The sequence below is a fragment of the Mesoplodon bidens genome (assembly GCF_964165515.1).
Source record: "Mesoplodon bidens genome assembly, chromosome: 2".
Taxonomy (NCBI): Eukaryota; Metazoa; Chordata; class Mammalia; order Artiodactyla; family Ziphiidae; genus Mesoplodon; species Mesoplodon bidens.
In genome coordinates, this window is record NC_138177.1 from 84305235 (window position 1) to 84330731 (window position 25497).

A 25497-nucleotide genomic window follows, 5' to 3' on the forward strand; every position below is an offset into this window, starting at 1 on the left:
TGGGATTCTGAAGCGCAAAGTCCTGCCATATCAATTTCACCTTCTAGGACAAGATTATTCTAGACTAACATATTAGGGAATCTGACCTGGTAATGAACATGACTGCAGCAAAGCAGATGAGCATTTCAAGATAGCCTCATGAGCAAGCATAGAGAAACAAGGGCTAGGTACTAGAATTACTAGCTAAATAGTAAAATTTGGACAATTATAACTAATTGAACTACCATATCCAAAGGATGTAGGTCTCCACCCCATGCTTAAATTTTCTGACAAATATTTATTGAGCTCCATATTTTTATTAATGGCTTAAATTAAGGTGTACAAGGCATGCTTGATACATAAGTGAGGAATAGCAAATAACAACTGTCCAAATACAGGAATGGGGGTGGGGGAGTCAGCCATGATTTATCAGCAATAGGTTTGAAAAATATCTAAGAGTTTTGACTGATACTAAACTCCATATGTCGTAATAGAAGGACAGAAGAAGGAAGAAAGGAAGGGGGTAGGAAAGAAAGAAGAGGGAAAGAGAAAGAAGAGGAAAAAATAAATGATTTCGGGTGACATAAATAGAAGTTGAGCAGTGCCTTCCAAATCTTCATGGCACATGAGGGAGGCTAATGTGTGATACTTTAGCAAATAGCTCTGTGGTCAAATAAAATTGGGAAACACTGGGTTAGGTAAAGGTAAACAGGACTACTCAGATCCTTTAGTACTCTAATGTGCACTTTGAAATCTCCAAGAGGGAGGATAAATCTGCAGGATTGCCCAAAGATATTTGACTGAAACTAACTGACTTCCCACTCCTGACCTCAGAGCATCATGTCCCAGGAGATGGGATGAATGGAACTCACTTTGGGAAGTATGACTTATAGCAAAGGAATCCAGCTCCCTGGGTTGATCAGAGCCTAATCTAAAGTGTGGCATGCAGCTCTGGGCACCTCAAAGGAAGAGGAAGAGAGTCAGTTGGACAGGATTAGTAACAGCAGTCAGGTTGGCACAAATAATCAAAACCATAATATCTGAGGAATGTTGGAAAATTTGACATGTTTAGCCTGGGGAAGAGCTGACTTGGCAGGGGTATGAGATGATAACAGAAGGTTGAGGGCTTGATAACTGTAATTAAATATGTGAAGAGTTGTCCAATAAGGGAGGAATTAGACTTGTTCGTGTGTGACCTCAAAAGAGAAAACTAGGACCAATGGTTGGAGCCCTCTGGGATCACACAGTTTCCTTTATCCATACTCCTTTTGGCTAAAATTCTGGTGCAATATTTACTGACTAGCTAGGAGTACTATATTCAAGAGTTTCCAATTCCCTTGCTTTTCATTCTTTTTTGCCCAACAACAGGAATTGAGTCATGAGGGATCAAACGGGGCACTCAAATCCTACCTGAAGTAGTTTGAAAAGAGTTGAATCCATGAGTGGGTCCCAGCCAAGACCTTGAGGGGAAGCTAAGAGTCAAGCAAAGAAGAACAAAGAGCAACCCCAAGTCCAAGGACAGGAGACAGTAAACAGCAGCCAAGGCCAAGAGTCAGGCCCAGGCAGAAAGGACACTGTAATGGGAACAGGTCAAGGACCTGGTCTGGGATCACTGCTGTAAACAGCAGCTCATCTGTAGGGAATTAGCATATGAGATATCAGGCTGGCATAAAGATGCTGGATGGCAAGGGGTCTCAAACAGCCAAGCTGGATAGCAGTAACGAGTCTTTCTTAGGCTGTCCCAAGTAGATCATCTACCATAGATAATAAGCAGTTAAGCGACACATACAAAACACCAATATTTGAATAAATTCCAAGAGCCTCCTTCATTTACTCTTCTTAGACTAATATTTTAAGAATCTTTCCATTACTTTGAGTTTCTTCAGCACTTGTACTAACTGGTCCAAGCTCCTTGTTTTACAAATGAGAAGACAGAAGCCCAGAGAGGGCAATGATTTGAAATAGTAACATAACTTGATAGATTATGGAAGGGCAGGGCTTGAACTAAGGTCCTCTGGATTGCCATCCCATTCTTCTCCCTTTGCATCTACCACGGTGTCCAATACAATGATCAACTCCCAGTCTCTGCCCCATAAATGCTGGTTGAAGTAAATTAAGTAGGCATCAGTGTGTCAAGGGCTAATGTTTATTTCTGTGTTTAAGTACTTCTCTACTTAAGTAATATTAAGTAGGAAGACTAAGGAACAAATGTGTCTCCTGCTCTGAATGTAGGCTTATGTCCCTATTTGGTATGGGGGACTGAAGAGCCCCTAACTTTGGCATATTCCTCGTAAGAATGCTGGCCTGAGCTCTAAGTGCTGACCCAAGGAAGACCCTATGAGCCCAGATACACCACATCACATTCTGAGGTGATGCTGAAGAAGGGCTCTGGGGAGGCTTTGTCCCAGGCTACCTATAAGTAAAGTGCAATTTTAAGTTGAAATATGGGCTATGGGTTTTTCCTTGCCTGGCATTTGAGAACTCCCCCTGGGCCCCCAGAGTCGTACCGCCAGAAAAGGCCATTAATTCCCACAATTTGGGGGTAGTGCTGCTTGTCAACCAAGGCTCATAAAATTTCAAACAGAAATCTTTCCAAACCCAGGAAGATCAACCTCGTTGACAAGAAACACATGGGCAGAGCCAACACATGGAAACCATTTTGCTCTGAACAGCTTCTTTTGATGCTGCTTCTAAAGGCTGAGACCACAGCTCTCTGCACCTTCATGGCAAGTGCTCAATTCTTGTTTCTCTAGGCCTTGGCATCTTGTTAGAGCTCCTACGCTCTGGGACTGTTGACTCTCAATACCTTCGTTGTGCCACAGAAGTGGCCTCTGGCCCTTTGGGCATGAATACATTATACACTGTCACTGTTTCAACCAGACTGTTTCCTCCACAACAGACACAGACTCAGAGCTACAAGCATGGGCCCTCAGCTGTAGGGCAGACAGCCTGATACGGAATGCTCATCCTTGCTTGTACGGAGGACCATTTCTCTGCTTGTTGCACTTTCCTAAATAAGCCTGTGATGTATGATTTCTTCACTGGAGTCTCAACAGCACCCTGGCAGTTCCCATCATGCTTATCTATTCCACTAGCTCTCCCCCAGCTGCCATTACTGCTCTCATTACTGAGTAGCCTATCCGTGGATAGCCCGTTCCAGGCCCTGGACCACGTCCACCAGTCCCTTCATCCCCACCCTCGAGCATTCTATACATCTTTCTCCCAACCTGGAATGCTCTGCCTCCTCCACATCCCCTTTCTTCTATCTCAATCAATTAATCCTCTAGGAAACCTTCCCAAGTTGACCCCTCCTAGCCCAGATCATTGCCTTTCTCTTCTCATTTTTAGCCCTCTAATCTACTAGCCACATTGCAGTGACTTATGTGCAAGTAGATGAAGTTTGGGGGCATGTTATCCATGTTTATCTTCTAAAACTTTCTTCTGTTTCACTGTAGTTAATCAGTGTGTGTGGATGAATAATAGATGAAAGGATGGATAGATGGATGGATGATGGATGGATGGATAAATGGGTTCAAGAAATAAACAGTGACTTCCACCAAACCCTGGACCTTGTCTAACCCTAAATTCTTGTATTTGGTACAAGAATCTTAAGCACAGTACTCATAAAAGTACTTAAGAAAGGTACTTTTCTCTGGTCATGAGGCCAGTCAGTTTTTCTATGATAGGGAACTACCAACCTCTGTTCTGAGCAAAGCAGTCAGAGGGCCTGGACCTGGGTTACCACCCTCAGTAAAAACAAGGAGAATTCCCCCCCTCCTTGAATAACCCCTCTTCTCCCTGAAGTCACCAGCTGCTCTCAGGTACCCACCAATAGCCATCAAAGGCCTCCTGTCTTAGTTAGTTCAAAATATCATAAACTAGGTGGTGTATAAACAACAGAAATTTATTTTGTCACAGTTCTGGAGGCTGGGAACTCCAAGATCAAGGCAGCAGCAGATTCAATGTCTGGAGCGAGCCCTCTTCCTAATTCATAGATGGTTGTGTTCTCACTATGTCCTCACACGGTGGAAGGGACTAGGGACTTCTGTGGAATTTCTTTTATAAGGGCACTAATCTCATTCATGAGGGCTCTACTCTCATGACCTAATCATCTCCCAAAGGCCCCACCTCCTAATGAAACCCTAACGGGCCCTATGGGGCTCCGAGGCACAGAGGCCTTTTGTCCCCCATTTCTTGTAGGCAAGACTCCAGCCTCCATGACCTCCCCTGAGTTCCAAAGGGCAGATTCAAACAGTTGCAAATCAAGGGAGAAGCAGCCAGGAAACCACCTGAGGCAAGATTAAAGGGACCAGAGAAGCTCATCAAGATTAGGAGGCCACCTGAGACCCTGCACACACCCTCATCTTGTCAGCAACCCCACTCTTTTGAAACTCCGCAGAAGAAAGAAGAATGTAAGACTGTTACTGTGTTGATCCTTATCACATACCCCTGACCTCGAGACCTGCCTATAAGACCTCCCTATTCCCCTAGGAGGGGGGCACAGTTCTTGAGGCACTAGCCTGCTGTGTTCCCCCTTTGCCTGGCAAAGAATAAAGCCACCCTTTCTTTCTCCTCCAAAACTCTGTCTCCGTATCTCATTTTGGCATTGGTGCACAGCGAGCCAAGATTTTGGCAGCAAATTTTGGGGGCTCCTCCAGGATCAACTCGTGGGCATGTGGCCGCATAGGGCCCCTCATCTTGATCAGACGCTTGGGGATTTCTCTCCACACCAGTGTCCCCAGGGAGAGCAGAGGGTTGGAGGATTTCTCTGAAGCCAGGTCACCAGGGTTTCCCTGCCGTGGGCCGTGCCCTGATCACACCCAGCCTGCCGACTCGACTGCAGAACTCCGAGGTTGCAGTGGAGAATGGGGGACAGGTTGCCCTAGCAGCTGTCAAGGCTTTCTTTGCCTGAGGACACCTTCTTTTTCCCTTCCCTGCATCGGCCCGGACTTCCACTTTGAGGAGACATTAACTCTTGGAGGATCAAAACAGGTCATTTGGTTCGTCGTGACACACCCACTAGCAATTTGGTAAATCTCCCAGAGTGCACACCAGGATCTTTGTGACTTTGTCCATTTGGGGAACTTCGGTTCCAATGTGGGGAACTTTAGTTCCAATGTGGGGAACTTCAGTTCCAATTTGGGGAACTCTCCCAGTGAAGGGAAATTCCGTTTGTAAGGTGCCACCTTGGACAAAGGTCACAGGTCTAGTGGGACTGGGAAGTCACATTTGGGGCATTTTTGCCATTTGGCTTTTGATTTCTGGGCATCTCTTTGCCTTTTGTTTTAATTTGAGTGTGACTTCCAGCTGGTGAGGTTTTGGTTTGGTTTGGTTTGGTTACTTTGGTTTGGGTGCACAGACATCTGGTACTAACTGCTAGAGCTAAAATGGGAAATGCTTCCTCTAGGGTTCCATCTCCACCTGGGAGCCCCTTGGGAAAAATTTTGAATGACTGGTCGACCTATAGCTATGATCCAGTCACAAGAAGGCCTAAAAATGGGTCTCTTACAATTAGATCTTTATTGCTACAGGATGGGAAAATGGATGGACAGAGGTTCCCTTATGTCCAGGACTTTCTCCTATAATCAAAAGCCTGGGGAATCAGAAAAAACTCTCCTGTCTCAGGGATGAACCAAGCTTCCCCCACTTCTGCAAGTTTCCTTACTCCTTCAGATTCTTCTGATCATACTAAGACCCCACCTCCCCAAAGGGACAATCCCTGCTGGAACAACATTTTATCAGCCAGTCTGCCCTTGTTATCAGGGCCAATTTGAGCACTATCTGGTCTAAATTTTAGCTATGAACTATGACCACAGAAAAGGAAATGTGATTTTTGACAGTGTGGCCACAATATTCTTTAGACTCTGGAGAAAACTGATTAGATAAAACTTTGTTGAAATTGCAAATTCAATTATTTTTGCATGTGTAATTAGAGAAAGCTAGCTTGTTAAAATACTTCTTTGTTTTCAGAATTCTGACCCTGAGGGAACAAGTCCTACCAGGAGAACATGGTTTCTCTCCCTGTACCTTGAGACCATGGCTGTAAGGAATATTTATCTTATCTAGACCACCCCTAATTCCTGAGACTTAGGGGAAAAAAAAAAGAGGAAGAAGGCTTTTAAAATTTTTTCTTATTCCAACTGTTTATAAACTAGTGAGTTTTACATTGTGATATCTGATTCATGACTAAGTTTGGAAAATGAAGCTATGAGATCTCTTGTTGTGTCTGTCTGGATATATGTAGGTCTCAGTATATGTCTTTGGATATTATTGCTGAGGTTAATTTATAAATGAGCTTTATTAAATTGTCTTAAAGAAAAGTGCTTCGGGCTTCCCTGGTGGCACAGTGGTTGAGAGTCCGCCTGCCGATGCAGGGGACACGGGTTCATGCCCTGGTCCGGGAAGATCCCACATGCCGCGGAGCGGCTGGGCCCGTGAGCCGTGGCTGCTGAGCCTGCGTGTCTGGAGCCTGTGCTCCGCAACGGGAGAGGCCACAACAGTGAGAGGCCCGCGTACCGCCAAAAAAAAAAAAAAAAGAAAAGTGCTTCAAGTAAGCACTTACAAATCAAAAGATTCTAAATACATAAGAAATTAAGCTAAATGAATTTTAGGCTCATGTGAACTGGGAAATATTCAGTATTAAATTAATACCTAGTATTAATGTTTAAGTTTGTTGATCTAATTAATATACATGTCTTCAGAGTCATCAACATTAATACTTTCACTGAACCTAGGTTTCATATGAGTTAAATAAGACCTTATTATAACTGTTGCAAATTTGTCAGCAAGGAAAGTAACTCGATGTGAAGAAACTTTTAAGGAAAGAAAATGCAAATGAGATGAGCTTTTAGATAAACTCTATTAATAATAATTATACTTTAGGAATGTCTATCTAAAATAGATTCTGGTAACTTGAAATTCTAGAGTTGTGCTAAACTAAGTTAAGTGATGGAAGCTTATTGAATAGCTAGGCCATTCCCAAATAAAATAAGATACTGAAACACTAATTACTGAACATTGGCTTCCTTTTACAGAGAAACAAAAGGTATTTAGAACTATTAATGAATACGTTTGGTGCCACGTTCTCTAAAGAAAGCAAATGTTTTTAGAAAATATCACTGGTATTTATGTTCACCAATCTACAGAATGCTGATGTAAAGGACAGTTCATAATTGCTTACTTCTTAGTTTTTACAAGAAATTAAGGTTTTAAGAGCTGAGGATTCTAATTTAAACATGTAATTAAAGCTAATAGAAATAATAAAGGAAACATTTCAGTATACAGTAGGAAAGTAGGATGTATGTTTTCAGTAAAGAAGGGATGAAGAATGGAATTGCATTTTACTAAGGGAAAGGGAAGTAGGTCTGACTTATAGCTGGCTGATTCTGAATGGGGAAATAAAGTGATGGATACAAAAAGTGATAGAAAAGTTTGTCAATGTAGACCCCGAGAAAAGAGTTTTGTGCATGGTCGGGATTGACTAAGGTTAAAATAAATTTAATTGAGTAAATGAATTTTAAAAGTAAGCACGTGCAAAACTTGAATTTGGTTTTTCTCTCTCTTAAGAGGACAAGATTTCTTAAAATGTTGAACTGCCTACGATAACAGATTTCAAGTTTCTTTACCTTTTAAGTGATCTGTTCTGTAATTGCCTTTGAAATCTTTTATTGTTACTTTGGCTGAGTGAATAACATTGTTTCACAGTGACCTGTGATTCTATATGACTGAGTGTTCTAAACCCTTTTGATATTCCTTTTGACAAAACTTCCCAAATCAAATTATAATGAAGTTTCTTCAACCTCTCGTTAACTTTGGGATGCTTCAAAGGGCCCCTGAAACATCCCAAAAAGAGATATTTAACTAAGGTTCATTTGGTATGTTAAATTACATGGGAAGTATTGTCAAGTGAGTAATAAATCTTCTTAGGTTATATGGTATGGTAAATGTTTACTAATATAGATATTCTAGAAATTATATGGAATTCCTAAAGATCTGACATGTCCTGGTAAAATGTTATCAGTCATAATTCTATTTATTATCTTAAAGTGTTGTATGTCACAGCAGTAACCAAGTTACTTTGTCAGTTTCATTGTAAGCAGATGTTAAACATGCCTTCTTAAGTCTTTTGTCATTATAGACACTTATGGTTTTACTCTAATGCCTTTGCAAAAATGCTTCCTCTTCAAGAAGACTTAGAGGAAGGACTTTTGGATTAATACAAGTTTCTGACTTTCAGACCATAATGTTGAACTGGAGATTGGAAACTCTTAGGTTCCCAGCAGCTTTATCAGATAAATTAGGAAGGCTAACTCACTAACAGATCAGATGTCCCACGACCTGCAACCAGGGGATTATGCATGCTGGAAAAGACATAATTTAAAGGACTATCTCCAACGTGGACAGAAGGACCCTTATTAGAGAAGACTGCTGACCTCAAACTCACCTTAAAACAATGCTCAAACAAAGGAGAAACTACACTCATACCAAGATAAGAAGATGACAACATCAGAAGCAGACAGCTTACCCTAGATGCTGGACCTGATTTGTATGATCATTTATAATGTTTTCTTGACTTCTTGGACTTTTGCATATAAATTGAATATTTTTCTATCATGGACATGATCCTATGCTAGTTTTAAAAAATCAGTCCAATTGTTGGGTTTGTGGCCAATTACCTGTGTCTAGTACTTCTGGATTACCTTGGTGGATTTCTCCATTCCAAGGCTCTAATTGGATAGCCCTTAGGAAATTTTAGAAGAAAGAAGGTTCAGTCCTGTTCAGGCTACTCTTGATATTACTAGATGGGATCCCCTCACCTAGACAATTAATAATACTTGTTCCGACTCTGGCCATAAATATTAATTTTCCTCTATTACTCAGGCTCAATCAGGGCAACAAGCAAAATTTCAGCCAAAGAATAAAACCTCCCACAACTATGGGATGGATTTATGTAGTTAACACCAAACTATGCTAATTTAAGTTTAAAGGCTCCTCTATGTTGAGAACAAATAAATTGTACTAAGGATAATCAGTCTAGTAACATTAGGATATTAGGCTGGGTGCCTCATGGACAGTGCCAATGTATCATTTCCCTTAAAGATAAGGGTTGATACAGAACAGACTAAGTCAGATGACCTCAGATATACCGGGCTTCACCCAATGGAAGTTCTTGACATATATTCTTACTTATGATCTTACTAATCTGCTAGCTATATATTTGTGGTTTTTTATATTGTCTGTTTTACAAAATTGTTGTTTGTTGCATTACCAAATGTGTGACTGAGCCTTTGATAAAATGATGATGTATAGTTCCATATGAGATCGATGATTGTAATAGTGTAACTCTAGATATGGGAAGAAGCAACAACAGGGAATATTTTCCTGGGCCATAAGAGATTAGTGAGACAGGTGGTCCGGAGACTTTTGGCACTATTAATGAGGCTTAGTCCAATAATAATAGCACATTGAGTGGCCTATCAGTGAAATCTTCGCCAGACTGTGGAATAAGCATTCCTAGCACCGTGGGACGAAATGGTCATGAAATGTGCCCCTAAACTATGGTCAAATTTATGACCCTGAAGGGGCTCTGCCAACTGAAAATTGGCACTTGCCATCTGCCTCTGCAAGGATTAAGTCACTGGCCACTGTGGCCATTGACCTTCAACACCCGCAGAAAGGAGTTCAGGGTGGAGATCAGGAATGAGGCACTCTGTGCTCTGGGGAAAAACTGGCAGAACAGGCCTTCAGATAGTTAGATACTTTCAGGAGAAGATTTTATGAACCCAAATTCTTGCATTTTCCCGTATCTAGAAAAGCAGTGAAATCATTAATAGTGACATCTGTTTTAATATTGAGGAGAGGAATGCATTTGAAAGTCAAAATGGAATAACTATGGTAAAACTAGGTGACCACTGTGGATGTGATCTCAGACGCATTCATTCCTGTATTGTTGCAAACTTGAATTTTCTAAGCTATATCAGACTCCACAAGGTTTTAAAAATTCCCCCACCCTCTTCAATGAGATTTTGGCTGAAGATCTGAGAGGATTATGCCTGGATCAAGGTTGAATAAAAGCCTTTACAGCCAGAAAAAGCATTGGAAGTGACAAAACCCCTTCTTAAGGACATTATTAAGAAAACTCTCACCAAGCTATGCTGGAAAAGTCATCTAAAATGGGACAACGTCTTTACAATTGCTATGTTCAATTGTTAACCGCTATGCATGAGTTTGTGTTCCACAGGTCTCCCCCTTGCCTAAAAGCTCCCTTGCATCCCCTCAAAGCAGGAGACTGGGTGCTACTGAAAGTATGAAAAAGAGCAATGACCTGAGCAGCAGCTTGAAGAAAAATGGAAGGGATCCTACAACATTCTTCTCTAAAATTGGATGAAGTAAAACCGTGGGTACATCACACCACAGCAAGAAAATTACCAGAGACTGACCAGCCAAGCCTGCCTACAGCCAGCGAGCAGACTCCTGAGAAGCAGCCATTTCACCCTTTGAGAAACTTTAAGTATTTGTTCCAACAAGCTAAATGAAAGTTCTGTTTTCTTATCCTTTCTCATACCTTATTCATACACTGATTCTTTCGATAATTCTAACTGCTAGATATGTGGTCAGCTTCCTATTTCTGGGTCTTCAGGATTGCCTTGATGGGTTTTCACCATACAGGGAACGGTTTGGAAACAACTGTCTCTGAAGTGCCGGTTCCAGACTGGACTTCAGACCTATTCTCCTGAATTCCTAAGGAAATGAGATTTATTCTGTCTACTACATTTCTAGTTGTCACTCTTCTTATCTCTAAATGGGTCTATTGCATCAAAATGGCAGAACAAAGGATTGAGATCTTAATCATATAAGACTTGGATCCAGGACTTGAAACTCAAATATTTCTAATTTGGTATCTACTCCCCCAAATTTAGGGAGGACTATGCCCCATCTCAGCAAGAAGTAGTTACAGTGGTCGTCATCCCATTCCGAGAAAGATTAAACCGAAATGGGGATTAAAACCAAGTCCCCCTAAAACCAAGTCCCTCTGCCGAGTTTATGATTAACATCTCCATCCAAAATGATTGTTCCCTTTTTCGTCCAACATCTGTTCTCCTCAAGATTGAGGTGTATCAAAGAAAAGGGAGGAATGAAACCAAGCGGGGCCCTATGGGGCTCCCAGGCCTGGATGTCTTTTTGTCCCCCACTTCTTGTAGGCAAGACTCCAGCCTCCATGACCTTCCCTGAGTTCCAAAGAGCAGATTCAAACAGTTGCAAATCAAGGGAGCAGCAGCCAGGAAACCACCTGAGGCAAGATTAAAGGGACCAGAGAAGCTCATCAAGATTAGGAGACCACCTGAGACCCTGCACACACCCTCATCTTGTCAGCAACCCCACTCTTTTGAAACTCCGCAGGAGAAAGAAGAATGCAAGACTGTTACTGCGTTGATCCTTTTCACATACCCCTGACCTCGAGACCCGCCTAGTGCTGTGTTCCCCGCTTTGCCTGGCAAACGATAAAGCCACCCTTTCTTTCTCCTCCAAAACTCTGTCTCCGTATCTCATTTAGGCATCCGTGTGCAGGGAGCCAAGATTTTGGTAGCACTAATACTGCCTGAAGGTGGGGGGCAGTGTCAGGAATTCTACATATGAATTTCCGAGGTACACAAACATTCAAACCATGGCATCTCCCATGCTTCATTTTGCCTTTTTTTTTTTTTCTGTATATCTAACAGCAACCAAATGTGTTTATTTTAAAGATTTTTCTGTCAGCATTTTTTAAGAATGAAGAAGAGTGGAGGTATGGAGAAGTTAAACATAAGACATAAGCCATCTAACCACATAAGAGAGTAGAATTTTTTAAAAGGAAAAAAAAGCCCCTGCCCAGAGGGCTTGTGGTGTTGATTAGACACGTGGAGGGAGCGTGACAAGACAGGGCAGGCACTCAGGGAGACAGGTGGCAGCCAAGGATAACTGTCTTTGTTCCTGGCCAGGCCAGCCTGTCACCTGCCACCTTGGAGGCAGCTCAGGGGAAGGCTCCAGAGACAGATTAGAGAGAGGACGGAGTGGGATGAATTACTTCCAATAATAAGTGGAAATGAAGAATGGCTGAGAGGGGCCCAGAAACTTGGCTTCTGACTCCTGTCCTCTCATATTCCTGTGCATGAGAGGGAGACATGAAGAATACCGATGAAGCTGCTCCCCAACCTTCACAAGACTAAGAGGAAAAGGCAGACCTGAGAGCCAAACAGAGGGTGTCTAGGATTTGACACTGGCATTGCTAAATATCATATGTGTATATGTAGGAGTGTGTGTATGTGTGTGTGTGTATGTGTATTTACTATTCCAAGGTTAGTTTATTCTTCTAACATATGTTATTGTGCTGAACCCTTGTGTGCAGGTGACATCTTCCAGCCTCACCCATGCCATAACCCTGTAGCATTCTCTATTCATAAATTCCAGGGCTAGAGCCCAAAGACATCTCAGTCCAACACATCTTGTCACATTGAAATAAAAGCAAAATTAAAACCTAGACCTTGTGGAATGCCTCATAAAGCTCCCCCGACACACAACCCAGGCTCAGATTTCCCAGCGTAAAACTGCTGCTCCTAAGACAACCCTCTTAATAGGCATGTGGAATATGTAGGTCAAGAAGGACAGATTTTAATCCTTTTATTACAAGAAATTACATCAGTTCAAGGCATGATATTGAAGGAGAGTGTCCTGAGCAAAGCTGATGAAAGGTGGCAAAGTCTGTCCAATGTGGGATTCAACCCTGGTTCACCAAGGACGCAGCTGGGACTTGCATCCTGTGAATGCTCCCCTCTGCCCCTGGATCGGCAATCTCATAAACTAAGAAAAAAAGGGGGGGTCTGTGAGCACTCAGGTCCTGATCCTTGAGTTTACCTGACTACTTCATTCCTTTTTAAGACAGTCACCTCCGTTTACTAAATGGCAACTCGCCCAGTTACACAGCAGTAAATTAAAGTGTTAGTTGGAATTGAGTTTTCGCATTGTTCCCTTTCTTCAGTGATTTCAAAACTTGTGGAGGACGAGTATTTCAGACTGTGTCAGCCAGAGGAAAGGAAAAGAGATTCACAAGGTTTGACAGTTCTGATGAATGAATAGTTGAAACATCACAGGCTGACTCTTCAGGAGCCATGGAGATAGCCAGGACCCAGAGAGAGGCAAAAGCCTTTCTTGGAGAGGAAGGACTCTACCTGGTTGGTAAGAGGGTGACAGCTTTCAGCCCCTTCCAAGCTCCACCTATGGCATAGAGGGTAGGAAGTGTTAAGACAAGGGGAAAGAAAATGGCCTCCCTGTTGGTGCCTGCGTCTTGAGTGCTGACTTCCAGAGCTGAGGCTGGACTTGACACTAGTTGCTGAACTACTGGGGGGAAAACAAGATAAAGGCACCTTGAGCCTGCAGTTCATTTCTCTTCATCCCCCGCTGTGAATGGGGAAAGTTTGGAACAAGCCCTGATGTGTGCAATAAAAGCTGTCTTTCTGGATTTGCAAGTAGATTAATGAGGTTGAGTTTTATAGAAAACATATTTCAAACACATTAGCCACAGGCCAAACATCTCCTTGGAAGAATTTTATTTTTAGAAGAGACTTAAGAGTACTTTCTTTACAGTACCTGATACTAAAATCAATCCCTGTGATTACTTGAAACTCTATTTACTGTAAACTTTCCAGGACAAGAAAGGCTTTGACAAATTCTCACCAGAGTGGGGTTGCATGCTCTACTAATCTCACTCATGAAAACTGGGAGTGGAGAGGGTGGGAAGCAGCCCTGCAGTTACACTCGGCCGTCTCCTGCTTTTAAAGTTGTCTGACAGAAACTGCCAGATCGGAGAACCAAGTTCCTATTTGGATTTGACACAGTCTTGGGCGTGTCACAACTTTTCTAAGTCTCAAATTTCCTATTTATATAGGAAAGAATTGCAAGGATTTCCCTGGTGGTGCAGTGGTTAAGAATCTGCCTGCCAATGCAGGGGACATGGGTTCGAGCCCCGGTCTGGGAAGATCCCACATTCCACGAAGCAACTAAGTCCATGCGCCACAACTACTGAGCCTGTGCTCTAGAGCCCACGAGCCACAAATACTGAACCCACGTGCCACAACTACTGAAGACCGTGCACCTAGAGCCCGTGCTCTGCAACAAGAGAAGCCACTGCAATGAGAAGCCCGCGCACTGCAACAAAGAGTAGCCCCTGCTCCCTGCAACTAGAGAAAGCCCGCACGCAGCCATGAAGAACAAACGCAGCCAAAATAAAATAAATTAATTTAAAAAAATAAACAAACAAACTGGTACTGACTTGTAGAATCTCTGTGGGGAGAGAAACTTCCTTTAAAAAAAAAAGAAAAAAAGAAAGAATTGCAAAAACCATTTCCTTCCTAGCCCAGGAACTGCTTTCAGAACTATGAAAGCACACCTGAGATTCCCTCAGCTTTGCTAAGGAACATACCTACCGGCACAAATTTGAGTCAAATCATGTCTGGAGGTTTTACATTTAAAGTGGAAACATTTTCAGGATTGCTGTTTCAATCCTTCCAACAAACCTATGAGGCAGGTAACATAGATGAGAGGTTGAGACTTAGAGAGCTTATGTATTTTTCTCAGTCCCAGAGCTATTAGGTGATAAACTGGTACCGTTCATTTATTTCTACTGCAGCAATTCCCCATCACCTTCTCTAGCTAATTTCCGTGACCAGTTGCAGAGAATTTACCTGTCTCAAGAGTCTAGGACTGAATAATAGTTGTAATAGTTGCTACCAACTGAGGCTCTACTATGAGCCATGTATTTGGACAGTTACATTCACTAACTCAAACCCTCACAGCAACCCTGCAAGTAGGTGGTATTGTACTCATTTTATAGATCAGTAAGGCTAGAATCATTTAAATATAAATGATGGAGTAACGATTCAGATCTTTGGTGTGCCACCTTCCACTCCATGATTAGGAGAGAAAGAATTCCATCAGGGGACTCTGGAAAGTCTAATGACCTTCCCAATATCACTAGACTCCTGGGGACTTCAACTCAAGGTGCTCGTACCAGGGCCAAGTCTTTAAAACTCACCCAAATCTATATGCTGTTGGCTGCGGAACATCCAGAAGGTATGGTAACTATATCAGTCTACTATGTAAAATTCCTACCTGAGAAGGAAAACTCACTCATGTTCTGGGGAAATCCAGAATTTATTAACCTTCCACCTCGGACTACAGCACATCATGGCCATTTATGAAAAAGCAATTATTTGTATGTCTACAAAATGTATCATCCTCTTCACGAGATTATAATCTCTAGGGGAACAGAGCCTATAGGTTGTACTTTGTGTCTGCCTTTGCCCACAGAGAACGTAAAGCAGATCCTCCATAAATACAACCAGCCCAGTGGGTAGGCGGGTGGCTAGGTTGAACGGCTGGGCTGCAAGAAAGTTTAGGGGAGACTTCAGCTTACCCTGAGACTTCAGATAAAATATAAAAAAGATAAAAATAAGAAAGTGGGGGGCATGGAACTACATTAAAGACAGCCCACGTAAGCAAGGTACAGACCATTTTAAAAGGCCAGAGAATTCAATCCCACACTCAACCCAGAAGCGATAAAGTTAGCACAGTGCAAAACAGTGTAAAAAGTAAACAGTGTAAAAGCAAGAGGCTTTTTCCCCTTCATGAGTCCAGCAAAATTGCAGCACCGCAAAATATGTCTTATTCTAGGTAGCAAGTAGCAAGCATGCAGTCCCAGGGGGTGTGACAGCCCTGTTATTAAATCAGGGCTCATAAAATACATACTCCTGTGGGGACTTTTGCCAAAGTTCTCAGAAGTCCATCTGAGCTTTTGCTTCTGGAAGGTTCCCTTCCCAGGAATATATCCATAAATTAATCATTCTAATCATCAGCCACCTCCAGGACAGGGCTTATCATGTGTGGGGGGGGGGAGGTGTTAAGAAGGTACTTTACATGGAGAAGAAAGACCTTCTCCTTCCTAGAGCACCCAGAGAACTAAGAGGGACAGAAGCTTAACCACGAGTTTACATTATGTTCGATTTTTAAAGAATCCTCAAGTGCAGTAAACACTTCAGTCATTACCCATGGGTAACTTCGTTATTTTACAAATTTTCCACCTCATTTGCCATCACAGGGTGACATCCCCCCATGTCCAAAAATGGCGTAGGGTATCCTAGCACCTAACGTTAGTCAGTGAGGATCCAGGGAATGCTTCTGCATTTTAATATCAGCTAAAGCAAGCATAATACAGTTAAACCTGTTATTCTCCTTCCCTCCCCCATCCCCGCTCACTCTACACACACACACACACACACACACACACACACACACACACGCACCCAAGCACGCGCGCGCGCACACACACACATTCCAAAGCTAATTACATGTGATTTGGGGATTTTTCCAGAGCTACAGATTATCCTCCTCACTGTTCCCCTAGGGTCAACTGCATTGTGACACATTTTACCATCCTGCTTAAAGAAGCAGGTCTGACATCTCATCCTGTGGCTCTTTTAGAAAAGGGAAAACAGCGGGAATTTCACACAACCGGACCTGACCCTCAGCAGCACAAATCTGGGATGTGTTAGGGATGAGAAAACAGCTCCACATCTGCATGGCGACTTCCGTTCTCCGAGCTCCGGATGGACCAGAGACTTTTCACTGGGGCCTCACAAGTAAAGCAGGGTTCCATCCAGCCTGTCAGCCCAGGCCCCCAGGCGACTCCTCCTGACCACAGGAGGCCTCCCTGGCCTTTTGTTTTGCAGGCAGTTTGGACCACATCCCTTCAGCATTGCAGACTCCGCTGTTCCCAGCCCAAATCCGAGCTAATAATCCAATCTCCATCTGTTTCCCTGCTCTGCAAAATTTTAAACGGGAGATGCGTTGCTCTTTATTTCCTGTCTCACTTTTCCCACTGATTTTTAAACAGCTTGGCACTTCCACCCTCAGCGATGGATGCCCTTCACTGACCCACGGAGCCATGATAAGTGACCGCACAAACTCCAATCGGGGTGCTGAGCTTACAGCACGGTCTCCACTCAGAGTGCAGTCTAACCAGTCAAGATGCAATCCACTGCATCCGGAGGTGGATGCATTCTGACCTCTAGGGGGAGAGGGCTCCTCGTGCAACTGGCTCTATTCCCCCCTCTACCTTGTACTTTCTCCTTCCCTTGAGAATGGAGTCTCTAATGTTCTGTGCTAAGAAAGGACAAGCACAATGCCCTGTTCCCAAAGCTGCTAATCACAAACAGCAGGGAAGATGGAGACGTCGCCATCCACATTTGTGGGAGACAAATGTGCACACACACATAGCTCCGTTTTTGTTCCTGGACGGCAGCGTTCTTTTTTGGCTTGAATTCCCAAGGGAAGTGGCTATTTTGAACCAGCCTGGGGTGTATGAAGATAGCTGACCATTCTTGTTGTCCAAAAAGAGAGAGAGAATACCCAGAAGGTGAGGGACCATCTGTGGCTGGTTTGAATACATTCTTTAAGTTTTAGGTCGAAGTTGATTCTTTTCCCATACAATTTCCATAATGTTCCTTTTCTTTATTTTTCCATGAAAAACTATCCTCCTATACTTTCCTATTTGTGACTCTCAAGGTTGTTTTTGTTTGTTTGTTTGTTTTTTATCTTTTTTAAACATCTTTATTGGAGTATAATTGCTTTACAATGGTGTGTAAGTTTCTGCTTTATAACAAAGTGAATCAGTTATACATTTACATATGTTCCCATATCTCTTCCCTCTTGCATCTCCCTCCCTCCCACCCTCCCTATCCCACCCCTCTTTGGTCACAAAGCACCGAGCTGATCTCCCTGTGCTATGTGGCTGCTTCCCACTAGCTATCTATTTTACATTTGGTAGTGTATATATGTCCATGCCACTCTCTCACTTCGTCCCAGCTTACCCTTCCCCCTCCCCGTGTCGTCAAGTCCATTCTCTAGTAGGTCTGTGTCTTTATTGAGGATAAAAAACACAGAAGTCCCTCCAGGCATGTTATTAGTGCCCAATAAGCTGAAACTTGAAACAAAACTGTAAAATTAAGTTTTTCTCCAACACTCAACACTTCTCCCACCCCCAACAAGCACACACGCTTTGCTTGCTTCCCTCACCACCTTGATACCCTCCTGAGGCTTCCTGGCAGTCTTGGGCATGGGACAGTGGCCTGCCCACCCACCCCCGTCCTGCAGTTGCCTGAGCTCCAAGTTCATCCCTTCCCCCATCACTTAATCTCTCAAACTCATTCAAACAGATGTGTTAATGGATGATAATGGAAAATAACAATAACAACACTTTACAAATGTATGGAATAAAATACTGTTCAAAGCACTGAACAGTTTTCAAGGCTTTTACATTAAATCATTTCACTTGATAATGTTTCTTACATTGGCCCATTGGTTAGATAGGCCCATTGGTTAGATAGGACAGAAATTTTCATCTCCGTTTTATGGAAGAGGAAATTGAGATCCTTAGAGTTTAAATGTCTGGACCAAAGTCACAGCACTGGAAGGATGAGGGTTGGGACTAGATCCTAATGTTCTGGAACCTTGTTCCCATGCTGTGGCTGGATGGTAGCTCTTTCAGCCTGTGTGTCTCCTTTTGAAAAAGAACAGCTAAAGTAGGCAATGTCTTAATTGTTTCACAAGGCAGAGACATGCTAGAACCACTGGGGGTACTTGTTCATAGTGCAGATTCCTGGGCACCAGCCCAGACCTACTGAATCTGAATCTGAGAGTGGGGACTAGAAATCTATAATTTAATTCATTTCTAGAATGATTCTTATACACACTAATGTCTGAAAACCTTTTTTTTTAAGTCAAAGGGCTAGATTTCTAATGGTGAAATTTCTGCCTTTAGAGAAAGGTTAAAGAACTATATGAGAAACTCTTATGTTGAATGCCATTAATGCTTTCTGAGCACACATCTACTATGCTGTGGTCTGCACATCCCAGAATAGCAAGACTCTGCCGAAGTACTGTTTCCCACCTTCCCCTCCACCCCAAGGCTCTTCTGCCCCAACCTGGAGCACCCACAGCAATTTGGAGAGGGGGCCATGTCCTGTGTTTTTTTCTGTTTTCTGTCCTCAGTCTCCATGTTCTGTTGTGCTTGATGCTGTTAAGTATAAACTCAGAAAGGAGAAGGAAGAATAAAAGAGTATCAGGAAAACACTCTCGTCTTCCTTTCAAGAACATTTTTCTCACCATTATGGAAGAATAATACGTTATTATCAAGGATCAAATCCCCATTGTGACTACAGTTATGTACAATTCCAAAACATCTGGATAATTGATTGACTTTTTCTCTTTTCATTTGACTGTGCAGCATTGTGTACAACCAGCCCGTGTGTTCCCCCATGGGAACCGCTGTGGATATAAATCCATCCCTCAGCTCAACTTTAATTAAAGTTGCAAAAACATCAAGAGGGTCTCACCCTTGTAAACATAAGGAGCCTTTCCAGGAAATAGCTCTGCCTCTTGTGTTAACAGATGTCATGGGGCGGTTGGGTGGGAGAGTGTTGTTTTAAAATTCTCAATCTGCCTTGCAAGAGGTTTTTCCTTAGATGGTTCCTGGATATCATCACACTTCTCTCTTTTCAACTTTCACACCACCTCATGCAGCTTTTCTGCTCCTCCTCACAGCTGTGGTCTGAACGTCTGTGTCCCCACCCAAGATTCATACATTGAAATCCTATCCCGCAAGATGAATGGGAGGTGATTAGGTCAGGAGACCCCAGAGACAACACTTGGACCTTCCACCATGTGAAGGCAAAGCAAAAAGTCAGCAGTCTGCAATCTGGAAGAGGGCCTTCACCAGAACTCGACCATGCTGGCACCCTGATCTTGGACTTCCATCCTCCAGAACTGTGAAAATGAATTTCTATTGTGTATAAGCTTCCCAGTCCCAGTGCTATTTTGTTATTGCAACCAGAACAGACTAAGACACTCACCCTGAACGCTTGCCATGTGGACCAGAAATAACCCAAAGACCAGTTCCTTAGACCTCTGATGGCCATCACCTGCCATGGCTGATTTCTCTGGATTGGGCCACATTCTCATCATTTGCCTCCTGAGAGAGTAAGCAGCTTTGTAGTACCACAATACTGGATGCATCTTCCTGACTTTAAATATCTGGGTGAAAAGTAGAAAATCTTTTCAGAAAATCATCATGGTAACAAGGTTCCAGACACCAAAAAAAAATTTTTTTTAATCCAGATTCTTTTGGGGTTATTGGTTTCAATGTCTCTTTGCATGCTGCTTCGCCAACAACAAGCAGCCTTCCAGGTAAGTGTTCTTCTGTTCCGAGAAAGGATGGCAAGCTACTATAAGGAAGAACTGAGTGCCTTCATCCCAGCAGGGGAGCAAGTCAGAACTAGAGGAGAGTTAGGAGAATACTTCACAGAAGCAGCAGGGTGAGGAGACAACGTACAGGAGGTTGGGGGTCAGAGATTTTGAAATCTTGAAGATAAGCAATTCTGAGTTCAGCCACCATGCAGCAATCAGTCCCAAGATATGGTTGATAAGCAACTAAAGAGAACAGAGATAAAGGTCATTGGAACTGACTCCATCAAGGAATGGAGCTGGGAGGGCAGAGATGTCTCCACCTGGATGCCAAAGTCCCTGGGATAATAAGCACATACCAACCTGTGCTCAAATCATGGAGAACAGCTAAGATTGTCCACCAGATGTCAAATGATGAAAACAGCAAAGCAGTAAATGAGGCAGGAGGAGAGGGTTGGCCTTCCAAAGAAGTGCTATACTCAGAAGATGGTGGAACAATGGTCTAGAAGCAGAGGAGATGCAAGGGTTATGGCAGCCAACCTCATGGTTTGGGCACCCACTGGGAGAGAAGTGGTGCCTCTGGGATTTCCTCACCCTCCTCCCCATTATTTCCAACCCATCCCACTCCTGTATCCTACCACCCAAGAGATTCTGGCAAAGCTCTCAATTCTTGCCCCTATGCTTCAGGATCCGCCTCTGTGTGCCGGCTACACAAAGACCAGAGCAGCAATCACTCCAGAGCCCATAACTCTGTTCAATCAGCATCCAGCAGAAGGTGAGTGGGAACATGAGTGTGACTCCATGCAAGGACAGCACTACAGGAAGGAGACAGGCCCCCAAGTGAATGCACTCTGAACCTCTCACATCTTAGAGCCAAAGTTCAGTAGCAGAGAGTCTGAGAGGTAGAGGAGGGATGAGTTCAGAGAGAGAAATGGTGCTCATGCAAAGAGAAACCCTTGCACTCACGCTGCTCTTAGGCATGAATGAGCCTCCAAAAGCCCAGGATGAATGTAGCATGACTGATACCCAATGAGTTGGTATCATGGGAAGCAGAAGAAAGAGCACTGGACTGAGAGTCTGAAAACTGAATTCTAGATCTGACCACCACTAATTTCTGGTGTGACCCTAGGCAGGTCATTTAACATCTTTGGGCCTTAGTTTCCTCATATGTAACAGAAAGGGGCTAGGTTGGATGATCTCTAAGGCTTCCTCTAGCTCTGATGTCCAATCACATTTGGCTCAGGGAGGAGGGAGTTGAGGGAAGCACAGAGGCCCTAGATGATACGGTATTACTGCCAAAATCACCCTTTCCTCTCCCTCCTGTTCTCTCACTGACATGCCCTTTATTATCTTGTTGTTGTTGATGTAGTGTTTTGCCCACAGAGTTCTTGGGATTGGACAGCAGAGCACACACAGAGCACATAGGAAAGGAGAGTGGCAGTAGGAAAGGCGGGTAAGGGCTTCTCTAGGAATTCCCAAGCCCCCGCCCTCCAGGGCTGCAGGCTGAGGAGGTGGCCTTCCAGACTGGGACTCTTAGAAGATGAAGGTCTCTCAACATCCTCACCCCCTCCACACCCTGCAACCTTCTCACCTATGTTCCTGTTTCCAGCACCAGGTCACTGGTCATTGTCCTCCATCATATCCTGCTTCCTTTCCAAACTTCTCTGGGAGTCTGGCTCATTCCTGTAAAGGTCAAGGAGCTGAGTTGGTAAGATTTGTAAATCACAGTATGCTTCTGGCAACAAATGGGCTTTGCTACATGGCAAAATTTAGTAATTTAAAGCAACAACCATTTTATTTGCTCCATTTCTGTGGGTCAGCTAGGTGGTTCTTCTGATCTGGGATGGCTTGTCTGTGGCTAGATGGTCTAGGATATTATATTTCTGCCCAACAGAAATATAATATAAATCATGTCTGTAATTTGAAATTTTCTAGGAGCCACATTTTAAAGACTTATACAGGTGAAGTTCATTTTAATTATATATTTTAAGTTAACCCAATATAACCAAAGTATTATTATTTCAATATGTAATTAATATAAAAATTATTAATGAAATAGTTTATATTCTTTTATACAAGTCTTCAAAATCCAGTGTGCATTTTAAACTTACAGCACATCTCAATTCATACTAGCCACATTTCAACTGCTCAACAGCCACTGTATAGGACAGTGAAGGTCTAAAATGACCTCACTCGTGCACTGGGGTTCTATTGCTGAAAGAAACTCTTCCTCTGTCATGCAGACAAACCTGGGCTGGTCTCCTGGAGGATGAGAGGCTATGTGAAAAGAAGCTCCAACAATTCTAGCCATTCCAGCCATCCCAACTGACACCTCAGACATGTGAGTGAGGTCTAAACTCCCACTGGCCAAAGCAAGTCACATGACCTAACCCAGAGTCACTCTGAGGGCCTGGTTACCAGGAGATAATTAGGAGGCCATTTCTTAAAAATCCCCAGGCTCCAGGGAGACATCCCACCATCACCACCAGCCTCCTGCTCTTTCCCTAGAAAATTTAAACACGGAGGAAAACACAAAAAAGCAAAATTAAAATAATTTGTAATCCTTCGTGCCACAAATAACCACAGATAATCCTGTCTCCCACAGATGCTGTTACCTTTCCACCATTTTTTCAATGCATATATACATAGTCATGTTACACTTACAATCAAATTATAATAATACTATTTTAAATTAACAAAACATCCTTAACATATTCCCTTGTTATTAAATATTCTTCTAAGATGTGAATTTTAGTGGTTTAATAACACAATTTATTTAAATACTCCCTTATTGTTAAAGGACTGTTTCCCATTTTTTCATGCTTATAAATAATGAGGAAATGAACCCTCTTAGTTCATACATTTTCCATTCATTCAAGCCAGTATGTGAAAAACAGATTCCTAGAAATATAGATTCTGGGTCAAAAAATACTGCACATGTCAAAGTTTCCGATTAATTGATTCATTCACTCCATCAACAAACAGTTACCAAGCACCTCTAAGGTCCAGACACTCTTAAAGGTGCTAGGGATACAGCAGTGAGACAAACAAAGACTCTCTATTCTCATGGAGAAGCTTACATTCTACTAGTGGGAGGCTTCAATAAGGAAAAAAGTATAGTCTCTATTATGTTAGAGAATAATAAATGTTATGGAGTAAAGTGGATTGGGCACAGAGGATGGGGAGGGCCAGGGTGGGGAGCCAGGCTACAAATCTGATTAAGATAGTCAGCAAAGGCCTCGCTTATGTGACATTTGCTCAAAATATACTGTTCAGTTTATTTTTTCAGGGTGTATAAGATGGGGGGAGGGCAGGACACTGGGGTAAAGTACTAAACAGGTGACTAAAAAGGTCAGAGTCCAGTTCAGCTCCATTGTAGGTCTTCCCCGGAATATTCCACTTGCCTTAATCTGTAAAAAACTGTAGAGTTACAACTAGACCCCAGGTTGTCAAGCTGCGGATCCGTGGGGGTGGAGGCCCATGCTGTGAGTCCCGCAGGGATATATACACAGTGGTACCCACATAACTGCAGGGGATAATTACAGTGAAGAAGATATTGTGGGAAGAGGGCAGACAGCAGAAGCAAGAAGAACCACAATCCTGCAGCCTGTGAAACAAAAACCACAATCACAGAAAGATACACAAGATGAAAGGGCAGAGGGCTATGTACCAGAATAAGGAACAAGATAAAACCCCGAAAAACAATTAAATGAAATGGAGGTACGCAACCTTCCAGAAAAAGAATTCAGAATAATGATAGTGAAGATGATCCAGGACCTTGGAAAAAGAAGGGAGGCAAAGATCAAGAAGATGCAAGAAATGTTTAACAAAGACCTAGAAGAATTAAAGAAAAAACAAACAGAGATGAACAATACAATTAACTGAAATGAAAACTACCCTAGAAGGAATCAATAGCAGAATAACTGAAGCAGAAGAATGGATAAGTGACCTTGAAGACACAATGGTGGAATTCACTGCTGCAGAACAAAGAAAAAAGAATGAAAAGAATTGAAGACAGCCTAAGAGACCTCTGGGACAACATTAAACGCAACAACATTCGCATTATGGAGTGCCAGAAGGACAAGAGATAGAGAAAGGAGCACCTCAATACATAAGGCAACTGCTAACGGCTATAAAACAGGAAATCGACAGTAACACATTAAGAGTGGGGGACTTTAACACCTCACTGACACCAACGGACAGGTCATCCAAAATGAAAATAAATAAGGAAACAGAAGCTTTAAATGACACAACAGACCAGATAGATTTGATATTTATAGGACAATCCATCGAAAAACAGCAGATTACACTTTCTTCTCAAGTGGGTGCGGAACATTCTACAGGATAGATCACATCTTGGGTCACAAATCAAGCCTCATTAAATTTAAGAAAATTGAAATCATATCAAGCATCTTTTCTGACTACAATGCTATAAGATTAGAAATGAATCAAAAGGAAAAAAACATAAAAAACACAAACACATGGAGTATAAGCAATACGTTACTAAATAACCAAGAGATCACTGAAGAAATCAAGGAGGAAATCAAAAAATACCTAGAGACAAATGACAATGAAAACACGATGATCCAAAACCTATGGGATGCAGCAAAAGCAGTTCTAAGAGGGAAGTTTATAGCCATACAAGCCTACCTCAAGAAACAAGAAAAATCTCAAATAAACAATCTAACCTTACACCTAAAGGAACTAGAGAAAGAAGAACAAACAAAACCCAAATTTAGCAGAAGGAAAGAAATCATAAAGATCAAAGCAGAAATAAATGAAATAGAAACAAAGAAAACAATAGCAAAGATCAATAAAACTAAAAGCTATTTGATTTTTTTTTTTTTTTTTTTTTTTTTTTTTTTTTTTTTGTGGTACATGGGCCTCTCACTGTGTGGCCTCTCCCACTGTGGAGCACAGGCTCCGGATGCGCAGGCTCAGTGGCCATGGTTCACAGGCCTAGCCGCTCTGTGGCATGTGGGATTTTCCCGGACCGGGGCACGAACCCGTGTCCCCTGCATCAGCAGACAGACTCTCAACCATTGCGCCACCAGGGAAGCCCAAAGCTGGTTTTTTGAGAAGATAAACAAAACTGATAAACCATTAGCCAGACTCATCAAGAAACAGAGGGAGAGGACTCAAATCAATAAAATTAGAAATGAAAAAGGAGAAGTTAACAACAGACACCACAGAAATACAAAGCATCCTAAGAGACTACTAGAAGCAACTCTATGCCAATAAAATGGA

The 25497-nt window shown here is 42.6% G+C and overlaps 1 long non-coding RNA gene across 1 annotated transcript in view; it reads right to left on the bottom strand.

Annotated features, from left to right (window-relative positions):
* The window catches only part of LOC308613038, a 92283-nt gene extending 72266 nt beyond the window's left edge, over positions 1 to 20017 (bottom strand). Inside the window, exon 1 of the long non-coding RNA XR_014015210.1 lies at positions 19920 to 20017. This is a non-coding gene — a long non-coding RNA (uncharacterized lncRNA). The remainder of the gene's footprint in view (positions 1 to 19919) is intronic.
* Positions 20018 to 25497: the final 5480 nt, after the last annotated feature.